This window comes from Rhincodon typus, chromosome 10 (genome assembly GCF_021869965.1).
Source record: "Rhincodon typus isolate 14 chromosome 10, sRhiTyp1.1, whole genome shotgun sequence".
Classification (NCBI taxonomy): domain Eukaryota; kingdom Metazoa; phylum Chordata; class Chondrichthyes; order Orectolobiformes; family Rhincodontidae; genus Rhincodon; species Rhincodon typus.
Genome location: NC_063341.1, coordinates 5,361,975 through 5,384,024, shown reverse-complemented (window position 1 = coordinate 5,384,024; position 22,050 = coordinate 5,361,975). Strand labels below are relative to the sequence as shown.

General features: G+C 40.8%; 1 protein-coding gene across 8 annotated transcripts in view; it reads left to right on the top strand.

Annotated features, from left to right (window-relative positions):
- The window catches only part of fam20b (FAM20B glycosaminoglycan xylosylkinase), a 110,110-nt gene that overhangs the window by 17,489 nt on the left and 70,571 nt on the right, over positions 1-22,050 (top strand). The window contains exon 1 of one of the 8 annotated variants that reach the window (XM_048601794.1): positions 2,713-2,793. The exons of the other annotated variants lie outside the window; for them this stretch is intronic. The gene's annotated coding sequence lies outside the window, so the exon portion shown is untranslated. Of the gene's footprint in view, positions 1-2,712; positions 2,794-22,050 lie in introns of those variants that run through there. 8 annotated transcript variants of the gene reach the window in all.

The window sequence follows — 22,050 nt, the reverse complement described above, 5'->3', positions numbered from 1 at the left end:
GGCATATCCTCTGTTAAATGATCCTTATTTTGCTGTCTTGTGTTTACCTCTGTAGTTGCATGTAGGAGCTGCCTCAATTTCAATGATCAAGGAGATTGGGGAAAAAGAATACATTAGCTACTTTCCTTCCCCATAGGTGCTTAAATGAAACACGTATCCCCTTCTGAAAGGATCCTAGACTGTAAGCAGTTGCTGTCTCTGGATTTTCTGGCCTTTTGGCATCACCATTAGAAAAAAATGCAGAAGCCCTTTTTGGGGCCTTGAGTTTTCATATAATCATTCAAATGAAGGCATGTCAATATAACAAGCTGTTTTTAAAGAGAAATTGTTCATTGGATATAGACATCGCTGGCTCAGCCTGCATTTATTGTCCATCCCTCATTCTCTTGAGAACAAGGTGGTGAGCCACTGCCACCTTAAAGCCCTGCAATGCATGCAGTGTGGGTACATCCTGTGCTGTCAGGAAGGGAGTTCCAGTTTTAGATTGTGACTGTGAAGGAATGACGGTTATATTTCCAAGTCAAGATGGTGTGTGGCCTGGAGAGGAACTTGCAGGTTGTGGTGTTCCCATGGATTTAGTGCCCTTGTCCTTTTAGGTGGTAGAGTTTTCAGGCTTGGGAGATGCTATCTGATGAGACTTGCAGTCATAGAGTCATACAGCATGGACATAGGCCCTTTGTCCAACTTGTCTATGCTGACCAAGTTTCCCAAACTAAACTAGCTCCACTTGTATGTGTTTGGCCCATTTCAATCATATCTATGCCTCTCATAATTTTATAGACATCTATCAAGTCTCCCCTCAGCCTCTGCTGCTGAAGAGAAAACAACTCGAGTTTTTCTAGCTTCTCGTTATAACTCATACCCTCTAATCCTGGCAGCATCCTGATAAACTACTTCTATGCCCTGTCCAAAGTCTTGACGTCCTTACTGTAATGTGGCGACCAGAATTGAACACAATACTAAGTGTGGCCTAACAAAAGTCTTACAAAGCTGAACATGACTCCTGACTTTCATACTCAGTTCCCCGACCAATAAAGGCAAGCATGCTCTTTATCTTCTTTACCACCCTATTTACTTATGTTTTCACTTTCAGGGAGCTATGGACTTGAACTCCAAGATCCTTCTGTACATCAGTGCCATTCAGAGTCCTGCCAGTAACATTTGATATCCCAAAGTGCAGCACCTCATTTACCTGGATTAAACTCCACCTGCCATTTCTCCACCTGCTTCTGATCTATATCCCACTGTATCCTTTGACAACTTTCTACACTATCCACAACTCCACCGATCTTTGTATCATCTGCACACTTACTAACCCACCCATCTACATTTTCATCGAAGTCATTTGTATATTATCACAAACAGCAGAGGTCCCAGTATGAATCCCTGCGGAACACGACTAGTCATGGACCTCCAGCCTGAAAAACATCTTTCCACCAGTACCTTCTTTGGGCAAGCCAGTTTTGAAGACAACCAGCCAAGTCACCATGGGTTTCATGCATCTCAATCTTCTGGATAAGCCTACCGTGTGGGATCATGTCAAAAGCCTGATAAAATTGTTGTAAACAACATCCACTGCTCTACGGTCATTGATCACCTTTGTCCCATCAGAAAAAAATTCAATCAAGTCAGTAAGACGTGACCCGCCCTGCATAAAACCATGCTGACTGTCCCTAATTAGGCCGTGCTTTTACAAATGTGCATAAATCCTATTCCTAAGAATTCTCTCCAATAGCTTCCCAACCACCAATGTGAGACTCGCCAGTCTATAGTTTCCCGGATTATCCCTATTTCTCTTCTTGAACAGAAGAACAACATTAGCTACTCCATGTCTTTCCTCACAGTTAAAACTGATGCCAGATATTTGTTTAGTATCTCTGTGGTTCCACATGTAGACAACTTTGTTGATCATTAAGGGGCTCTATTCCCTGTCTAGTTGCTATTTTTCTCTTAATGTACTTGTAGAACCTCTTTGGATTATTCTTAACCTTCCCCATTTTTGCCCTGCTGATTTCTCTCTTAAAGTCCCTACACCCCCTTGTAGTCTTCAAGAGATTCACTTGATCCCAGTTGTCTATACCTAACATGAGCCTCCTTATTCTTGACCAGAGCCTCGATATCTTTATTCATCTATTGTTCTGTACTCTTACCAGCCTTGCCCTTTGCTCTAACAGGAACATAATAACTCTGAACTCTCGTTTTCCCAGTTTTGAAAGTCTCCCTCTACCTGCAAATAGTCTACTGCAGTCAACTTTTGAAAGTTCCTGTCTCATACCATCAAAATTTGTCTTGCTCCAATTAAGAACTTTAACTTTTATACAAGGCCTATCCTTTTCCGTAACTATTTTGAAAATAATAGAATTATGATCACTAACCCCAAAGTTCTCCCCCACTAACACTTCAGTCACGCCTTGCCTTATTTCCTAAGAGAAAGTCAAGTTTTGCTCCTTTTCAAGTAGGTACAACTACCTGTTGCTGCAACAGTATTCCTGTGGTGGAGGGAGTGAATATTTAAGGTGGTGGATGAGTGCAAATCAAGGTTGTTTTGTCTTGTGTGCTATTGAGATTTTTGAGTATCGTTGGAGCTGCAGTCATCCATGAAAGTGGAGAGTATTCTATCATACTCTTTCCTTGTTTTGTAGATGGTGGTCTATGGGGAGCCGCTTACAGCAGAATTCTCAGTCTATATGGTGGTGCAAATGTTATTTGCTACTTATCAGGTCAAGCCTGAACGTTGTCTAGGTTTTGCTACCTGTGGACACAGACTGCCTACTATCAGAAGAGCTGTGACTGGTACTGAATATTATGTAATCACTAGCGAACATTTCTTTTTCTGACCTTATGATAGAAGGAAGATAATTGAAGAATCAACTGGGCTCGAAGATTGGTGTGGGTGAATTGGGTTTCAGTTTGTGGGGCACTGGCACCAGTAACATGTAGAAGGGAGCTGGGATGGACTTCACTTGAATTATATTGGGACCAGTGTCCAAGTGATTTGGGTGTCTTTAATACTTAATGAAGAATAACAGGTGGCTTGATTGATGCAAATAAGAGCCTGAAGAGTCTTGACAAGGTAGATGTGGAGAGGATGTTTCCTTTTACGGGAGAATCTAGAATGAGGAATCTCCCTTTAAAATTAAAGGGTCTCCCATTTGAGCAGACATGAGATGAACATTTTCTCAGAAGAAAATGTTCATCTCATGTCAGCTCAAATGGGAGACCCTTTATTTTGTGTGCCTTTGGAACTCTTGCTGATACAGAGCTGGAAACATAATCTTTGCATATTTATAAGGCAGAGGTAGATAGATTATTGGTAAGGAAGGTGGTGAAAGGTTATCGAGGATAGGTGGCAATGTGAATCTGTGTTCCAATCAATTACCTTACTGACTGGCGAATCTATTTCCAAGAGCTGAACAGTCCACTTTTGCACCTTGCTCCCATGTTTGTTTCATTGAGCACAAGGATGGTTGTGAAACCTTCTGCTCTGTTAGTGGCTCAGTTGTCCACTATAGTTCATGGATGGATGGAAGGAACGGGAATACAGAGCTTTGATTTAAAACGTTGGTTATAAGGTTGCTTTTACCTGTGTCGTTGCATGCTGTTTGGCATGCAAGCAAGTCCTATATTGCATCTTTACCACATTGTTTTTAAATTTGCCGAGGGCATCTGTCATATTGTCCTCTATGCATTATTGACCCAAGCTTGATAGTAATAGCAAAGTGGGAGAATATGGACCATGAAATTGAAAGCTGTGGTTGAGTACAATTCAAGCTGCTGATAGTCCTTAGGACCTCATTGAAGCCCGTTGGAGAGTTGTTCAAAATCTATTCTAGTTAGCATGCTGATAGTGCCACTGAACATTATTGAGGCTATCCTCAGTGTGAAGATGGGACTTAGATGGGACTCCACAAGGCCTATGCATTGGTCATTCCCACCAGAAGTGTCATGGACAGATACATCTGTGATAGGTAGAGTCGTGAGCATGAGATTTTTCTTTCTTGTTGGTTCCTTCACCGTCAGCCCAGACCCAGTCCCAGCAACTATGTATTTTAGGACTTGGACAGTTCGATCTGTGTTTGCACTACTGAGCAGCTTTTTTAGTGATTGACATTGAAGTCTCCTCCCAGAGTACAACGTGTGTCCTTGTCACCTTCAGTGCTTTTCTCAAGCGGTGCTCAACATGGAGGATGATTAAGGAAACCTGACACAATACAAAAACCGGTTTATATCCCTCGGAGGGAAAAACATTATTTGAAAGAAAATCAGCCATGGACAATTAAAGACACAAGGAACAGCATAAAACTAAAAGAATGGGCTTACAAAAATGCAAAATAAAAGCATAGATCCTGCTAACTGGAAAAGATACAAAGACCAGAAAAAGACCACAAGCAGCTCATAAAAGGTACTAGAACGAATTATGAGAGGAAATTTGTTAGGTACATCAAAATCAATAAGGGGAAATTTTATGGTTTCATAAAAGGAGTAAAAGTGCTGAGGAGTAGTGCTGGCCTGCTAAAGACTGAAAGTGGGGATCTTGCCAATGATTATGGGGAAATGGCAGACATGTTGAATGTGACTTTGCCTCCATACTCTCAGTAGAAAAACAGTAAAGCTTGCCGAAGTCCTGAGGAAATTCCCACTGGATTGGGAACAGGGACTGAATAAAATTAACTTCATTTCCTCATTACCAATATGTTAGTTAAAAGAAGTAAAGAGTGACAAATCCCTGGGACCTAATGGTTTCCATTAGAGGATGTCCAAGGACATAGGGGAGCAAGTTGTAGATACCTGAACTATGATCTTTCAGAGTTCCTTAGAAACGTCCCTCTGGATTGGACAAGTGCACGTTGCTCTGCTGTCTAAGAAGGGTGAAAGAGGAAAACCAGGGAATTGCAGATCAGTTAGCCTAACATCTCTGATGGGAAAGTTGCTGGAGTCTATAATCAAGGATGGAGTAACTGAGCACTTTGAAAATTTTCATTTAATCAAGATGAACCAGCATGGATTTATGACAGGTAGGTCATGCCTGACAAACCTCATGGAATTCTTTGAAGAATTGACCAAGGTAGTGGATGGGGGAATGTCTATGGATATTGTTTATGTGGACTTCCTGAAGGCACTTGAAGTCCCATCCACATAAGCTGTTAACTAATGTAGGAGCCCATGGAATTGAGTTCAAATTACTGACGTGGCTGGGAAACTGATCGAGTGGCAGGTGACAGAAAGTGGGGATAATGGCTAGGTATACACATTGGCAGAATGTGACCAGTAGTGTCCTCCTTGGATCTGTTTGAGGGACTCAATTATTCACATTTATTAATGGCTTGGATAGTGGCATAGAAAGTCATGTATCTAAGTTTGCTGATGACACAAAATTAGGCAGCATTGTAGACAGTGTAGATTGTAGCATAAAATTACAAGGGGATATTGATAGACTAAGTGAATGAGCAAAACTGTGGCAGATGGAGTTCAAAGTCAGCAAGTGTGAGGTTATTCATTTTGGTCTGAAAAAGGACAGATTGGAATACATTCTAAATGGTATGAAGTGCAGTAGAAGTCCAAACAGACTTGGGAATCCGGGTGCATTAACTTCAAAATATCATAGGCAAATGCAGAAAATAGTCAAGAAAGCAAATGGTGTGTTGGTCTTTACATCCAGAGGACTAGAGTTCAAGGATGCAGATGTTATGCTGCAGTTATACAAAACTCTGGTTAGACCCAAGTTGGATTATTGTGAGCATCACACCTTGGTGTACACTGATCTTAGAGGGCGTATATCATAGGTTTACAAGAATGATACCTGGATTTAAGGGGTTAAATTATCAGGAAAGATTATATAAATTAGGCCTGTTTTCTCTACAGTTTAGAAGGTTGACGGGTGATCTGATCAAAGTATTCAAGATATTAACGAGAAAAGATGGTAGATAAACTATTTCCATTCGTTGAGGATTCTAGAACCAGGGGGCATGGACTGAGAATTAGGGCCAGATCATTAAGGAAAGATGTTAGGAAGCACTTCTACTTATAAAGGGTGGTAGATGTTTGGAACTGTCTTTGACAAATGACAATGGCTGTTGAATCAGTTGTTAATTTTATATCTGAGATAGGCACATTTTTATAAAGCAAAGGTATTAAGGGATTTGAACCAATGACATATGGAGTTAAGCCACAGCTCTGTCATGATCTCATTGAATAGTGGAACAGGCTCAAGGGGCTGAATGGCCTACTCTTGTTCCTGTGATCCTATATTCATCAGCTGAGAGAGGATGGTAATTAGTAATTAGCCAGAGGTTTCCCTTGCCTATTTTTGACCTGATGCCATGAGAATTTAAGCCTCCCAGGATCTAGCAAGTGGAAATGGAGGCTTAAAAAACAAGACGCAATAACTGGCATTCCAGAAAAAAATGGTGGTAAGGGAACTAAGTAGGTCTGCAGACTGATAAGACCCCTGAACCTGATGGGATGTATCCTAGGATAATAAAAGAAGTAGCTACAGAGATAGTGGATACACTGGTAGAAATCTTCCAAGGATATTAGACTTTGGAAAGAGCACACAGGATTTGAAAACTGCCAATGTAACACCTTATTTAAAAAGCAAAAGTGACACACAGAAAGGCCAGTTAGCTTAACATCTGTTGTTGGGGAAAATTTTAGAGCCTGTTATAAAGGATGTAGTGGCAGAGCACTTAAAAATACATAATATGGTCAAGCAGTGTAAGCATGTCTGGCATGAGGGAAGTGCATGCACTGTAGCCAGTATTGTGGATGACACAAAACTAGGTTGGAAGGCAAGTGTTGAGGATGAGCCAAAGAGTTTGCAGAGAGATCTAGACAGGTTATGCATCTGGGCAAAGTACTTGGCAGATGGAATGTAATGTGGAAAATGGTAAAGTTATACATCCTGGCAGGAAGAATAGAGGAACTGAATGTCATTTAAGTGGAGAAAGAGTACAGAAACCTCCAGCGCAGAGAGATTTGAGAGTCCTTGTGTGTCCAGAATCAGAACTGTTACTGTGCAGAAGGAGGCTATTAGGTCCATTATGCCTGCATTGGCTCTATTATTTAATGCCAATCTCCTGCATTTTTTCTGTAATCCCGTACACCATTATATAGAACTGTTCAGCACAAGAACGGACCCTTCAGCCCACTATTTTGTGCTTAACATGACGCCAAATTAAACTAATCCCTTCTGCCTGCCCTTGGTCCATATCCCTCCATTCCTTGCATATTCATATGCTTACCTAAAAGTCCCTTAAATGCCCACCCCATCCTCTTCACCCCAGCTGCCTCACTCAACCATTTAACTACTCCCTCAATCACTCATCCAATCCCAGGTACGTTCACCATCCCAACTGGGGAGAGCTCTGGTGTGAGGGAATTATGTTCCTGACCCTGATTCTATCCTGGTAAAAGACTGCTGGCTGTTGCAATGTTTTGCATCAACTTTGGCAAACAGCGAATGGATGCTGCCTGTTATAATAGAGGCCTTGCATCCGGTGGTTGAAACGTGGTCCCACTACACACTGTCAAGAAGGGGGTTTGAACCAGAGGTGTCTCTGTAAGGTCTCAGGTGGAAAGTTGCTATCTGGGTGAGATCGCCCTCCCGAAAATTCAACAACTGTCAGATTTGAACCCAAACCTGTGGTGAGGCTGGAACATTTGAATAAAAAAATCTTCCTTGCTATGATTTTGCTAGATGGCTAACCCACTCAACTGGACGTATGATTTGCCATTGGCAAGATACCAATAGTATCTTGGAAAAATGGCCCTTAATATGTTCTTAAAATATCTTAATTGACTTCCTTGTGACAAGAAGCTTGTTCAAACTGGTCCTCAAGTTGGTAAAAATGCCTTCTGTGGCAAAATTCTTTCCATTGCTCACTCTTGGGATCAACAAATAATGCTGAAGTATGTGTCAGTTTTGCTTTGCTAAGGTGCAGGCCCAAGACTCTCTGCACCACTCTTCATGGCAGCCCAAGATTCATTCCAAACCCCTCCTCAGTTGTGGCCTACCTCTTATTTCACCTCCCCCTTCCCACATTGCGCCCTAACTCTTGTCCTACTAATTTTTCCTGATGGCACTCCAATTTTCATTTCCCCACACATGTAAGCAGGTGTCTGCTAGTCTCCGTCCTACAGACTAACCAGCACAGCTCCAGCCCTCAGGCAAAGTGAAAGCATTCTCATTGCACTGCTCTTCTAATCACATATGGTCTCCCACATTTGCTGCTAATAGGCAATCATGGAAGAGGAACAACCTCTGATTGGAGAAGAAGCTCCATTCAGAATCTTCCAGTTACACTTACCTTTATTTAGAATAAAGGTCTTGCAAGTCACCATTAACCCTTTGGCCAAATTCACCTTTTGGATGAGCCTGATATAAAAGATGTTGAAAGTGAATTTGACCATGGCAGTAGTCGTGCGTGACAGAATAGACACTAGATCAGAGCGTTGACTTGCTCGCTGAGCTGACTTGTTTTCGTTCAGATGTTTTGTCACCATGCTAGGTAACATCATCAGTGAGGCTTCCGATGAAGCGATGTTGTTCTACTCTGCTTGGAATTTATACTGTCCGATCTGTTATGGTGAGTAGTGTTATTTCCGGTTTTGTTCGGTGGGGGTTTGTATATGGGGTCCAATTCTATATGTTTGTTGATTGCATTACGGGTTGAGAACCATGCCTCTAGGAATTCCTGTGTGTGTCTATGTTTGGCTTGGGCTACAATGGTTACATTGCCCCAGTTAAATTGATGGCCTTCATGCTCTTGAGTGTACTGATATTAAGGAAAGTTCATCGTGTCGTTTTGCTGCGAGCTGATGTTCGTGTATTCTGATGGCTAGTTTCCTTCCTGTCTGTCTGGTGTAATGTTTGTGGCAATCATTGCATGTTGTTTTGTTAACTATGCTGGTTCTGCATGTCGTGGGTATGGCGTCTTTAATCCTTGTGAATGTTTGTCATAGAGTGGCTGTGGGCTTGTGTGCTACCATGATTCCTAGTGGTCTTAGGAGTCTTGTCATTTCTGATATGTTCTTGATGTACGGCAGTGTGGCCAGTGTGTTAGGGCATACTGTGTGCTCTTGTTGTTGTCTATTTAGTAGGTATCTGCGGATGAAGTTGCAGGAATAACTATAAAAGCCCAAGCCAAACATAGAGACGCATGGGAATTCCTAGAGGCATGGTTCTCAACCCGTAATGCAATCAACAAACATATAGAATTGGACCCCATATACAAACCCATACAGATCAAAACCGGAAATGACACTACTCATCATGACAGATCAGACAGTATAAATTCCAAGCGGAGTAGAACAGCATCGCTTCACTGCAGGCCACGTTGATGATGTTACCTAGCATGACGTTTGAACGAAAACAAGCCAGCTTGGTGAGTAAGTCAACAACCTCACCCGCAACTCGAGCTACAAATCTTTGCTAAAACTTTAAACCAGACCAGAGATTACTAGGTGCAGAATTTACCGATGGTGATAACTTTTGAGGACCTTAGAAATTGCACAAACTTTAAGGGTTTTTTTAAAATAGGCTTGCTTGTGTTTGAGTTGAAATGTAGGAAACAAATGATCATTCCTGCAAGCAGCAATGTGACATTGACCAGATTATCTGTCTTTGTGCTGGTGACTGAGGAATAAATATTGGCCAAAACCCCAGAAAGGGACCCCCTTCAAATGGTGCCACTGGATTTTTTAGGTTCACTTGAGAGGGCAGAAGGGACCCAAGTTTCATGTGAAGTACGGCACCTCCAGCAGTGTGTAAATGTTCTATTATCATTGAGCCAATTCATTTCATGTTTTGAAAAAGATTACCATTTTGCTCATAGCTTATGACTTGAGATTTATGTGAAGCATTGTAACTTGAATTATCTTGCATACTTTCATTTCAAATTTTTGGTTTCATGTCTCAGTCAGCCTCATAGATTTAGGCTTTAATTATACATTTGTACCGATCCATAACTTGACCTTGTGAAATGAGTCTAATTTAAAACAGTCCCATCATCATTAATTGTTTCCAAGTCAAGACTCCAAACTTGTTACATTGGCATTTTTAACAAATTCTGTGTTCTGTCATGAACAAATCAGAAGACAAAGTATGCTTAGTACCCATCATTGTAATGTCTTCAGTTGAGATCATATTTTTCAATTAAAGTTCATTTGAAGTTCATTTTTGTCAGACACTTATTTTGCTGTTGGTTGTTTAATTGCATCTCATCAGATTCATTTTGCATGAAGTTCTCAAAAAATTGAAAACAGATAAGATCAAACATGATGAAATCTTTGAGCAATTAATAATTTTTTCTTGTGGAGTGTTTTTTTAAAGTCTGAATATGTTTGCAAAACATTGATAGTGCCCTTTGGCATAGGCAAAGACACATATCACACCTGGAAACTTCCGTAATAAAATATCAAACTTTTGGACTTCTAAGTCTTTACAACAACGAGTTCAGATTAAGAATTGGCACACATTGGGGAAAGCAATGAGAGGTTCCCTGAAGGGATAAGAAAGAATATGGAACGTTGGAAAGGAGTTGACTAGCAGGCATAGATTGACTGGGTAATTAGATCCTGTATCTTAAGGGACCAAGATCTGTCTTGATGCTTAAGCTCTGGGACTCTTTCCACACCTGAGGGCCTTCCTCTCAATGTTGGAATTTCATATCTCCAAAGATGCTGTATTGTAAACTACAAAATGGATTGCCAGAAGGAATTGGTTGTGGAAACCTATAACTCGAATATTAAAGAACCTTTTAAGTAGCACATTTCTCAATGGTTTTAAAGCACATACTGTGTAGAAATGCATATGTTTTAAAATAGGTGGACAGGTTTATAATTTAAGGCAAACGGTCTTTTGAGTTTGTATCAATGTTGCTAAATACAGTAGCACATTACCAAGATAACAAGTATGTTGCCCTATCAGGAACTTTGAGAAACATTTAGCTCCTTTTCCTAAAGAGGTACCAGAATGCGACAAAGGATATTTTATGGCACTGTTACAGTATGGATGGTGTATCCACATCAAATGTACTGCAGCATTGATAGCTCACCACCACCTTCATCCAGTATTTAGGAGATCAGCAGCAAGTGCTGACCCTGATAGTAATGCTTGTATCCCAAGGAGGAAGGAGAAAAGAGACACAAGTTTTTGCAATGCACATTTAACATGGTGAAACCAGGGATAGGTGATCTCATTTAGTAGGGAAGTAACAGTCCCAGGTAAATGAGAATACCTTATTGTTGTATGGCATCATACAATAAATATGTCCTTTGACTTTGTTCCTCTTAGTGCCTTAATGGGCAACATTTGAACGGTAGCGTTTCCTAATTAAACAAGTGTATATTCTCAGAGCCAATCTTTAGAAGTTAGATACTAGATATAGTCTGGTTGCTTAATTTTTGCACAAAAGTATTTTTGTGTTCTCAAATATTTATTTAGTTTTCTGGTGTTTTGTTCCTCCATACCAAGCAGAAGTATTTTTTTGTACAGCACTGTTGTATGGACATGGTGTGAGAGAGGAATTGGGGCCTGTAGAAGTAGTACTGGAGAATAGGAAAATATTACTATGGTTTCTCATCTTGCTGTTTGCAAACTGCCTTGCAGTTAATGAAGCCGATACTGTTTCTTGTATGAAGTGCAATTTCCATGCTATAAGAAATTTAGTGGTTGATCTCCAGAGGTGTAAGAGGTTGCTGTATGAAAAGATAAGCAGTCTTTGCTAAGGACCATGCTGAGTTTCAGGAAGTGAGGGCAATGTGGCTATACAACTGGTATGCCATGATGATGATTTTGCCTTCTAGAAACTCACCTCTCATACCATGCTCATGCAACACTGATGAACAACAAAATTGGGGGAAGGCCAATTTCAAAAGTTAGACAAGGGAGTAGCTACTTGCAGGTATGTCTAGGTTTGGAAAGTGTGTGTCTTTTATAAATAGTGTAGTGAAAATTCAGTGACAGTATGTCTAGAGAATCCTAGATGTCAAGGGATATTGAGAGTGTGATAAAGAACAAGAAGGAGACCGCACATTAAAAACAAGGCAGGTCCTTCAAAAATATAGAGTGAAAGGTTGCTTAAAAAAATTAGAGAGGCCATGAGCCATCTTTGGGAGATGGGATCAAGGAAAACCCAAGGCCTTTTCTAAGTGTATTAAGAGTAAGGGGAAATAAAAACCAGGGAAAGAGAATCGGACATACTAGACACCACAGGGGCAACCTGTGCATGGAGTCAGTGGACATGGGTGAGATCTTAAATGAATACTTCTCATCTGTATTCACTGTAACTGGCAATTTCAGTTGGGATGGTGATGTTCTAGAACTTATGATTAGTCAGGAGGAGGTAGATGTTTTAGCAGGCATATGGGTGTATAAATCCCCAGGGCCTGATGAAATATATCCCAGACTGCTATGGGATGCAAGGGAGGAGATTGCTGGGATACATATGTGTACACTGTAGGTATACTTTGCTGGCTACAGGTGAAGTACCAGATGGAGGATAGCTTTGTTCAAGAAGGGAAGTGGGAATAGGCCAGGTAATTACAGATCAGTTAGTCTGACATCAGTGGTAGGGAAATTATTGGGAAAAAATACTGAAGCTCAGGATTAATCAATATTTGAAAGACAGGGATTGACCAGAGGTAGTCAGCACAGATCTGTTCGAGGGAGATCCTGCCTGACATGTTTAATTGAGTTTTTTTTTGAAAAGTGACTAAATGTATTGATGCAGGTCGTGCAGTTGATGTGGCTTACATTGACTTCAGTAAAGCATTTGACAAGGATCCACATGGAAGGCTGGTCCAAAAGGTGAGAGCCCAGATGATCCAAGGCAAGTTGGCAAAGGGTGTTGGTTGAGAGTTATTGTTGTAATTGGAAGCCTTTGACCAGCAATGTACCACAGGGTTTGTTGCTGGGACCCTTGCTGTTTGTCATGTACATTAACAACTTGGATGTGAATGTGAAAGATATAATTAGTAAATTTGAAGATGACATGAAAATTGGGAGTATAATTGATAGTGAGAAGAATGGTCTCAGGCTACAGTCTGATATTGGGCAGAGTGATGGCAGATGCAGTTTAATCCTGATTAATGCCAGTTGATATATTTTGGGAGGCCTAATAGCGGAAGGATATATACCGTGAATGGTAGGTTCTGAGGTAGCACTGAGGAGCAAAGGGACCTTTGTGTACAAGTCCATAGATCCCTGAAGGTGTCAGCACAGGTAGTCAAGGTGGTAAAGAATGCATGTGGGGTGCTTGCTTTTATTGGCCAGGGTATAGAATTTTGGAGCAAGGAAGTCTTGTTACAAATTTAACACATTGGTTAGGCATAGATGGAATACTTTGTGCAGTTCTGGTCACTGCACTGTTGGAAGGAAAGCATTGCACTGGAAAGGGTGCTGAGGAGATTCAACAGGATATCGCCTGGAATAGAAAATCTGTTATGAGGATAGGCTGGGTTTGTTTGATTCCCTTGGGACAGAGGAGGCTGAGAGGGGATCAGACTGAGTATACAAAATTGAGAGGCATAGCGAGGGTAACTTGTGAGAATCTCTTTCCCCATGGCAGACATGTCTAAGACCAGAAGGCATAAATTTAAGGTGAGGCATATGTGGTTTGGAGGAAATCTGAGGAAACATTTTTTCACTGAGAGAATGGTAGAAATATGGAATGTGCTGCTTGAGAGTAAGGCGGAAGCAAGTACTCTCGCAACATTTAAGAAGCATTTGGATGAGTACTTCAAATGCCAGGGCATAGTAGGCAATGTGCAGGTAGATGGGATTTAGTATAATTTGGTGTTCATTGGTTGGCATAGACATATGGGCTGAAGGCCCAGTTTCTGTGCTATATGGCTTTTCATGTTTGCACGTTTTTCTCATCCTTTTCTGCTTTTCAAATTCCTTGGCTAGATCTGTTGACAGCAGTCATGCAGTAACGGGGTGAAACTGTATACTGACAGGAGGATAAATTTAAGGAATTTAGCAAAAATATGTAGCTGTGAATTGATGACTCTTTTGTTTATGCAGCAAATGCACTACCTGTAAAGATCATGAAAGTAGATTAAGTAGTAATATTCAAAATGGAAATTAAGTATATACATGAAAGGAAGAAATTTTTAGGACTTTGGACAGAGAGCAGGGAGTGGGCTGCTCTTTCAAAGATCTGTAGCTGTGACGTCAAGGTTGAGTACTGAGGGCATTGCATCTTTCACTTGGACTGTTAAATTGTGATCCTGCCTGCTGTCTCAAGTGTGAATAAAAGATCTCGTAGTGTGTTTAAGAAGAAAAGGAGAACAACTTTCTGTGACCAATATTTGACATTCAAAAACAGATTATCGTGTGATTATTGTATTACTGCTTATAAGACCTTGCTGCATGCATTTGTTATTGATTTCCTACACTACATCAGCAGCTATTATTCAGAAGTGCTTCATTGACTTTGAAGAACTTGCATCCTGAAGGGCTATATAAATTGCATACCATTTTGACTCCAATTTGCTTACTTTTACTTCTAAACTTTTCTAATCAAACCTAACGCAATATCTGTCTTAGAATCTCAATGAATCAATGGTTGTGTCTTTTTAATGAGTTATTTAGTTACCTCTTTTGAACGGTTACTTAAAAAAACTGTAATGTGAATTGGGGACACTTTTAAAATTAGAGGTTGCCTTTGAAAGCTTGAGATTAGGAGAAATCTTTTCTCTAAGGTTATGCAATTTTGGAACTCTCCCTCAACGCGGTTAGGCAGTGGTATCTAGGAATCAGGGCAAGATGGGAATGTGGAATTTGAAACACAAATGGATCTCATTAAATGGTGGACAGGCTCAATGGGTGAAATGGCTTCTGTTCCTATTCTGTATGTTTGTAATTGATGTGGTAAAATTGCTCACATTTTATACAATACTTCGGTGATAAAGTGCTGGAAAAGTTGCCGGTGATGAGTAGAGAGCCCAACTGTGCAGCAGAGCTTCTTCCCCGTTACTAGTAAAGAAAGCCATTCTATCTATGTTCAAGGTTTCAGTGTATAATTCTAGGTAGTGCAACGTGATGATCTGGAATGCTACAGCACTGGGCAATCTCAAAACTTGGTAACAGAATGCTAAGACCAGGAATCTGATGCAAGTGGCGATTCATGGTTGGGGAATGGAGGTGCTAATTTTAAGTTTTTTTTTTTGCATCTAGCAACAAATTCATGCAACAAAGAAGACAGTATTCAAGACAACAGCACCACCCTTATTGGCAGGTTTGATGACAGTCACCTCAGAGGGAGAAAGGTTTGAATGGGTGAGGGGAGCAGAGAAATAAAGGCAACCAATGTCATGTTATAGTTCTCAATGAACAGGTCAATTTGCAGGTAGAAGGCCAGAGGGAAGGGTCCAGTTGGAGGGAGTGTATTGGACATGGAGTGTATTGAAAGGACTCCTGCCCAAAAAACATTGAAGAAGCCGGAGAATGAAGGGAGGAGTAGGGCAGCTCTGAGACAACATGAGACACTGCTGTTGAAGAGAGAAGTTGAGTGTCTGTGCATATGGCGGCACACAGCATCGAACATGGATCTTAGAATGTAGCAAGAACAGCGACGGAGGACTGTTGTATATCATGGAGATACCTGTGATCATGGGAGGATTCTAATATGAAGGGTGAAACATCAGTCAGATTCCACGAGGAATGAGTCTCAGCTGGAAGTAGTGAGGAATGAGATGTGGCTATGGAAGTAGGTTTTGGCAAAAAGTTTGTCAAATACTAGGAGAAAAAAGGAAAGTAATGATGGTGAACAAGAGGAAAGGCCAGAACAGAAGTGTTGTCGGAGAAAGAAGCAGAACTTCAAACTTGGAAGAGATGTGGCAGCGAGTTCAACACTAAAATAAAGCAAAGAACTGCGGATGCTAGAGATCTGAAACAAAAACAGAAATTACTGACAAAACTCAGGAAGTCTGGCAGCACCTGTGTGAAGGAAGCAGAGGCAATGTTTTGAGTCCAGTGACTGTTTTTCAAAACTGATAGCAGCTGGGAAAATTGGTATTCATGCTGAAGACAAGGTTGGCAGGTGCCATTGAAGGAGATTGTCAAGTTGCTGCACTCCGTCATTTAGATCTGTTTGCCATTGCATGCCAGTGGTCGAGAGAATAACTGTTCATTGAGCTATTTCAGATGCTGAGGAAGCTGGCTGTTTTAGACGATGCTGAATTACTGGAGAGTTGTTGAAGCAGACAAGTGGACCATATTCTGTTATATTTATAAATGCTGGGGAGTCCGGATTCTTGGTCTCTGGCCTGCTCTTGTGGTCACAGCTTTTATGGCAGTTCAGTTTCTGCTCAGTTGTAAGCTCCAAGATGTTGATGGTGAGGGATTCATTAATGACAGTGCCAATGAATGTCAAGGAGATTTAGTTAGATTGATAAATAGAGTATAAAGTAATGTATTTGTCTAGGAAGAATGGAAGGCAACATAAAATAAATTACAAAAGTGCAGGACAGGATGCTTTTAGATGTATGTATGCAAGTCTATGAAGATGGTAGGGAAAATTAAGAGGGCTGTTCAAAATACATGTGGAATCTTTGCCTTTATTTATGGCAGAATAAAACCAAGGAAATGCAGTATTTTTGCTTAGAGGTGAAATGGTTGAAATAAAAATCTAACCCTCTTTATATTTTCCCCTCTTGAACTTGATTCATAAATTTAGAAAGCTTATTTATTTATTGTCACATGCACCAAAATACAGTGAAAATCTTTGTTTGAGAGTGGTACAGGCAGATCATAGTAAGCAAAGGATATATAGATCAAAAAGACTTCAGAGGCGTATAGGTTACATTGCACAGGGCGTGTGCTAGGTGAGATCAACGTTAACAAGATTAGCATTATTCGAGGCTAGAGAGTCCATTCATCAGTCTGCTGTTGGCCAGGAAGCTGTTCCTGAACCTGCTGGTGCGTGTGTTCAAGCTTCTGTATCTTCTGCCTGTCAGAAGAGGTTATAGGAGATCATTACCAGGGTCTCTGATGTTGGCAGCCTTTCCATGGCAGCGAGCTGTGTAAAAGGAGACCATGGAGTGAAGTTTGGCTTTCGTGATGGTCTGAGCTGTGCATGCCACCTTCTATCATTTCTTATGGCCCTGGGCAGAGCAGTTGCCATAACGGGCCGTTATGCACCCAGACAGTATGTTTTCAGTAGTCCATCTGTAGAAGTTGGTGAGGGTCCTTATGGACGTGCCAAATTTCCTGAGCTGTTTGAGGAAGAAGAGGCGTTGTTGTGCCTTGTTGACTGTTGCATCTATGTGGAAAGTCCAGGACAGGTTGTCGATTATCGTCGCTCCGTGGAACTTGATGCTCTTCACCCTCTCAAACGCAGTTGCATTGATGTAGATGGGGGCGTGATCTACTCCTTTCTTTGACGTCAATGATCAGTTCTTTAGTTTTGCCGACGATGAGAGACAGATTGTTTCCGCTACACCACGTTACCAAGCCCTCTATCTCCCTTCAGTATTTTGACTTGTTTTTAGATATCCGTCCCACTGCAGTGTTATTGTCTGCAGACTTGTAGCTAGCATTCGTTCAGAATTTGGCAACACAGTCGTAGGTGTAAAGGGAGTACAGTAGGGGGCTGAGGACCCATCCTTTGGGGGCTCCAGTGTTGAGTGTTATTGTTGAAGAGGTTACCTATCTTCACTGATTGTGGCCTGTGGGTTAGAAAGTGGAGGATCCGGTTGCAGAGGGTGGAGCCGAGACCAAGGTCATGGAGTTTTGAGCTCAAAGTTCAGATCTTTTTGATTAAGTTAGAAACAACATGAATAAGTAAACACTAATGCTTCCAGGACTTCACTCAGCCAATGTGAGACCACAAGAAGGTACTATTTTTAGCAAGCTATACTTATTGGGGTATGACAAGATAGCTTGCAATCAAATGTTGTGCTTTTAGAATTTTTGTTTTGTGATTGTCTATCCCAACACATTGTTTGCATTTGTCCTATTTGAATGCCATGTAGCTAAAAGCAGCCTCAGTTTCATTGAAGTATTATTTGCTACAAAAATATATTCAAGAATTTTTTTAACTTTAATTTTCATTCTATTAGCAGAAATGTTTTTTTATTGATTGCATCATAATATTTTCATGATGTTAAATGTTTCAAGATTTGGTAAAGCATGTTCATGCTGTAACTGTGCTGTGATTGTCAAACTATTGTAAACATAGAATGAAACGGACATAGCAAACAATGTAAAAAGTTTTCTTTAAATGATTCAAAATACACCCAATTAGTTATTTTCCTCGTGTTAGTAATTTCATGTGGTTGATTTTTCTGAATGTAGAGTAAGAAAACTTGTTAGGATTGAAATGCAAATGATGTGCCACTGTGGTGATGTTAGAGATCTATGGACTACTTATTGATTCGTTGTATGACATGTTTCAACTATCTTGTGTAAACAGTTAACAGTTGGTAATTAGATAATTACTGTTTAAAATACAGAAGCCACAGCATCTTTACAAGCTAGATCAGATTAATTATGGGGAATGACTGTGGTTCCAAACCTCTGAAGATTTTGCCTTTTGGATGCCATTAAAAAATAATAGCCATGGTGGAGCTAGTTTGAATGAAAGAAAAATCACAATGTATTTAAAAAAAGAACCAACAGCAGACCTGAAGAGAGAAGCACAAAAAACATTGGTTTAATATAAGGGTTTAACAAAAGAATTCAGAATCCAGGCAAGTCAATAGAAAATTTCATCAATGATTTGCAGTGAAACCACAATAAGTCTTAATACCGACAATCCCAAACTCCAGTTGTGGCGAAGCTGTCAGCAGCATAGTAAATCCAACAGAAGGTTGCCCATGATGAGCCTAAATTCTGTACTGGTAGTTCTGGATTAGCCAAATTTATGAATGCTTCTCATATGACTACTCTAATCAATTTAGCAGAGTTAGATTACTCCAGAGTAAGAAATCACAGACAAATGCTGTAGAGATCGCTGCTAAATAATTTCAGCCACATCCAGAGTAATATCAGAGTGATATTCACAAAGAAGTGCGGCCTCAAGACACTACTCTGTAGTACAAAGCTAACAAAACTGCCTGGATTACTGCAACATTTTTGAAGCAATGGTCAGGAACGTGGACAAGATTTTTAATGGAAGAAAAGGAAGATTATCACACTGAAAAACCTGAAGAGTCTGATGAATGTCTACCTGAAACTGCACAGAACATGCAGATGCTCCAGGATTTGGCACTGCAGGACAAAAACATTGGAAAACATGTTTGCCCACTTTGATAACATGGCAGACTAATTAAAAGACAACACCCACAGCAGAAAAAGATTACTAAATTTTTCAAAAGCTAATCTCAAATATTCTATTGTCAGTAGTGATTAAATTGAAAGACGACATTTTTCATATTACATATCACCCTGCAGCTTAAGGAAGTGCAATCAAAGAGGGAATGGGTGACCATTAGTCAGAAGAAGGGTGGCAGGCGGGTAACCAGAAAGCCCCAGCGTCCATCTCATCCAAGAACAGATTTTTTTTGTGTTGGAAAACGGTGAGAGTGACAGTTCTTCTGGAGAGGGAAGCCAGGCTTTTGATTCCAGGATCACAAAGCTTGTTTCTGGGGAAGATGGGACTTGCACAGTACCAGGTTGCACCTGAACTGGAATGGGACCAACATCCTTGTGGGAGCTTTGCTACTGCAGCTGCTGGGGATTTAAACTGATTTATTAGGGGGGTGGGATGCAGAGTTGGAGGTACAGTAGAGGTGGGGCACAGACAAGCTTAGAAGGCAGAATAAATAAAGTCAAGACACACATGAGAGCATGGAAAGTCTGGTTAGCATTTATTTTAGTTCGAGATGTTCTGCGAATCGGGCAATGAGTTGAGACTGTTAATAAACATATGAGGATGTGATATCATTGCTATCACAGAGACATGGTTGATGGAGGGATAGGACTGGGCGCTCAATATTCTGGGTTATAGAATCTTCTGATGAGATGGGGGTGGTGTAAAAAGGAGGTGGTGTCTCAATATTGATCAAAGAGTCAGTTAGAGCAATAAGAAGGGACGACATCTTATAAGGTTTCTCAAATTAGGCCAAATGGGTCAAACTTAAAAATGGAAAGGGGGCAATCACTTTGCTGGGGGTGGACTATGGGCTCCAAGCCATCAGGAGGAAGAGAAATAAATATGTAAGCAAATGGCAGAATTGTAAAAGTAATCAAGATAATAATAGAGGATTTTAACTTCCCCAATATTAAGTGGTGTAGACAAAGTGTGAAATACTTAGAGGGGGCAGAATTCTTAAAATGTGTTCAGGAGAGCTTTTTAAGCCAGCATGGGGTAAGTCCTTCAAGAGAGGTGGTAGTGCTGGACCCAACTTTAGGCAAGAAAGCCAGGCAAGTAACAGATGTGGCAGCGGGGACCATATCCGTGATAGTAACCATAATTTGGTAAGATTTAAGGTAATTATGGTTAAAGACAAAGATAGACTGTTAGAACTTTCAAAAGTTGATTAGGTGCAGATATTTGCAGGTAAGGGGATGGCTGGAAAATGGAAATCATTCAAAAATGAGATAGAGTCCAGAGACAGTGTATGTTCCTGTTAGGGTGAAGGGCAAGGCTGGTAGGTGTAGGGGATGCTGGACGACTAGAGAAATAGAGATTTTGGTCAAGAAAAAGAAGGAAGCATGTGTCAGGTATAGACAGTAGGGATCGAGTGAATCCCTAGATCAGTATAGAGCCAGTAGGAGTAAACTTAAGAGGGAGATCAGAAGGGCAAAAAAGGGACATGAAATAGCTTTGTCAAATAGGGTTAAGGAGAATCCAAAGGGATTCTACAAGTACATTTAGGACAAAAGGGTAACTAGGGAGAGAATAAAACCCCTTAAAGATCATCACGGCCACCTATGTGTGGAATCGCAGGAGGTGGGGGAGATGTTAGACAAGTATTTTGCATCGGTGTTTACTGTGGAGAAAGATTATGGAAGATGGAGAATGCGGGGAAATAAATAGTGACATCTTGAAAAATGTCCGTACTACAGAGGAGAAGGTGCTGAACATCTTAAAATGCATAAAGGTGGATAAATCCCAGAACTTGATCAGTTGTACCCTAGAATTCTGTGCGAAGTGAGGGAAGAGATTGCCGAGTCCCTAGCTGAGATATTTGTATCATCGATAGCCACAGGTGAGGTGCTAGAAGGCTGGAGGTTGGCTAACATTGTGCCACTATTTAAGAAAGGTAGTAAGGAAAAGTCAAGGAACTATAGACCAGTGAGCCTGACATCAGTGGTGGGCAAATTGTTGGAGGGAATCCTGAGGGACAGAATTTACATGTATTTGGAAAGGCATGGACTGATTAGGGATAGTCAACGTAGATTTGTATGTGAGAAATTGTGTCTCGCTAACTTGATTGAGTTTTTTGAAGAAGTAATGATGAGGATTGATGAGGGCAGAGTGGTGGATATGATCTATATGGACTTCAGTAAGGCATTTGATAAGATTTCTCATGGTAGACTAGTTAGTAAAGTTAGATCACACTGAATACAGGGAGAACTAGCTATTTGGATACAGAATTGGCTCATAGGTAGAAAGACAAGAGGGAGGCGGCGGAGGGTTTCTTTTTCAGACTGACCAGTGATGTGCCACAAGGATCGGTGCTAGCTCCACTGCTTTGCATCATTTATATAAATGATTTGGATGTGAATACAGGAGATATGGTTAGTAAGTTTGCAGATGACATTAAAATTGGAGGTGTAGTGGACAGCGAAGGTTACCTCGGAGTACAGCTGGAATCTTGATCAGATGGGCCAGTGGGCTGAGGAGTGCCAGATGGAGTTTAATTTAGATAAATGTGAGGAGCTGCATTTTGGAAAAGCAAATCAGAGTAGGACTTCTACACTTAATGGTAAGGTGCTGGGGAGTGTTGCTGAAGAAAGAGACCTTGAATGCAGGATCACAGTTCCTTGAAAGTGGGGTCACAGATAGGATAGTGAAGAAGGTATTTGGTATGCTTGCTTTTATTGGTCAGTGCATTGAGTATAGGAGTTGGGATGGTATGTTGCGGCTGTACAGGACA